At 37.7% G+C, this 2,106-nt stretch overlaps 1 protein-coding gene across 8 annotated transcripts in view; it reads left to right on the forward strand.

Moving 5' to 3' along the window:
• Window positions 1-2,106, forward strand: part of LOC146515035 (alpha-1,3-mannosyl-glycoprotein 4-beta-N-acetylglucosaminyltransferase C-like) — a 114,992-nt gene that overhangs the window by 64,487 nt on the left and 48,399 nt on the right. For 7 of the 8 annotated variants that reach the window (XM_085165620.1, XM_085165622.1, XM_085165619.1 and 4 more), the window contains one exon: window positions 28-111. The gene's annotated coding sequence lies outside the window, so the exon portion shown is untranslated. Of the gene's footprint in view, window positions 1-27; window positions 2,053-2,106 lie in introns of all 8 variants that reach the window. The other variant, XR_014874973.1, reaches the window with a different exon arrangement.

Below are 2,106 nucleotides of genomic sequence, written 5' to 3' on the forward strand. Positions count from 1 at the left end.
GCATTTTGGGTGTCTTTGTTTTTCCAGATATAGCTGAGGTAGACGTGCTCATGTATCCTGTCCATGTCAACCTGCAGACTTTCTCCTACAGACACATCTGACTTTTACAAGGTACGTTTAAATGCCTTTTTTGTTTTTGCATGTGTGTCGCAAATCTGCAGTGTGCTTGTGTCTAGTCATAGTAAATGTAAATCCCCTGCAGAGCAGTGACATTAGAAAAGGTAAAGCAAATCAGACTCGCAGCTCAGGAGCAATGAAGGCTAATTTAGTTTTAGGAGAAATTGGAAACATTTTTGGGAGTGCTTAAACTTTGTTTCGATGATTCCTTTGTAAAACTGAGAATGCACAGTGACAAGAAAAGGATTTGCAACGATAATATTTATTTATTTATTTTTGGCTTCATATTCATACTGTGTGACAGATTGAAGCTGCAAAGCTGTGTTTGCGTTGGCTAGACTAAGGAGCGCTTCTGCCCAGAGGGTTTATCAGGGAGAGAAAATATTGACCGCGAACAGTTGCACTTTGGTGGTGTTATTGCTTTTCACACTTGTGTGATACAGACAGCAGTCGCCAAGTACAACAATTGTAAACCCGCAGCCATATCAACGGTCGTATTGCTCTTCTGTACAGGACAACATATTCCACTTGTGGTGTTTACATTTTAGTTTATTTCACTGGAGTGCTTTTTGCAGATAGATGGTGTACGATTACAGGAACCTGGTAAAAAGAAAAGGAAGTACTTATTGTTTAGGTGAAATGCAAAAACCCAAAGTGGCCTCTTAATTTGATTCTGAAATATGAATGCAAAACAACGTAACAAGACAAATCTGTGTTTGTGCACATGGTGGTGTGATTTTCCATTAATATATACTGGGATTTCACCTGTTAAATCAGCTTTGTTTACTTCCTTATTATTATTATTCCTTACTGGCTAGTGCACAGTTGAAGTTTATCACCTCAGTTTTAGATTAGCATCGAGCTATTAGCTATCTCCGCAGGTGTGCATGATTCTCTGAATGAGATACTGATGTTACTATGATTATATGACACTGGTAAGTTTATTGGTACTGTAACAATGTGTACTCTACAATAAAAAAGCCAAACTGTTGCACCTAATTCTTGTTTTTTTAAGTGATATAATAACCGATATATGTACATATGCTATTACTAAATCTAAGAACCATTTAATGCCAAAAACTCATTCAACAAAGGCATTTTAACCCATTAATCATTCTTAAATTCTTCGTTATTAATTCTTTAATAACGAATCATGCTTCTTAATTGTGTGGCACCTCACATGCAGTATCAACATTGCTCGTTATACTTCAGAAAATGAAAAAAAAATTAAATAGACAGATGTTAAATACGATATGAAAACGTGTTACCACAAAAGTTAGCGTATTATAAAATTTTAAAAAAGTATTATAAAATATGACAAATTACTTTCCAAAAAATTACTTTCCAAAAAACTGAAGAAGGATCTCCCTCTTGCTAACCACTTCCTCCAGCTTATCTGGGGAAATGTTGAGCCGTTCCCAGACCAGCCAACAGATTTGTTTGCTCCAGTGGGTCAAGAGTCTACCATTGGTCCTGCTACCAGTAGGACATGCCCAGTCGGAACACCTTACCCAGGAGAAGCCCACCTCGGCTGTCTCCTTTCGATGTGTAGCAGCGGCTCTACTCTGTGCCCCACCCAAATGACTGAACTCCTCTCTCTATCGCTAAGGGAAAGCCCATCCACCTTTCAGATAAAGCTCATTTATGATGGTTGCCTCCGAAATCTAATGTTTAGCCTTTAATTGAAGTAGTGATAATAGTGTTAACAAAAAGGCCACGTTGAGATTTAAGGATTCATGGCGTTACTCACCAGTGATGCTCCATCTGGTGGCAGATGGCTGCATAAGATAAGAACGCAATTATTTACCTGCCTTGGGTATCAATAAAAATGCAAAACAATTAGATTAAACGACTAGTATGTTTCGTACAAACTACAATATATATACGTATATCACTGTACTGTATGTGCCACAGTTTGAGTAAACTGTTGTTGCTGTTGTTGCTTTGCTAACCTATAACATTTTTAAGTGGCGCTCTCCAGAGAATGAG

The sequence above is a fragment of the Neolamprologus multifasciatus genome, chromosome 7 (assembly GCF_963576455.1).
Source record: "Neolamprologus multifasciatus chromosome 7, fNeoMul1.2, whole genome shotgun sequence".
Taxonomy (NCBI): Eukaryota; Metazoa; Chordata; class Actinopteri; order Cichliformes; family Cichlidae; genus Neolamprologus; species Neolamprologus multifasciatus.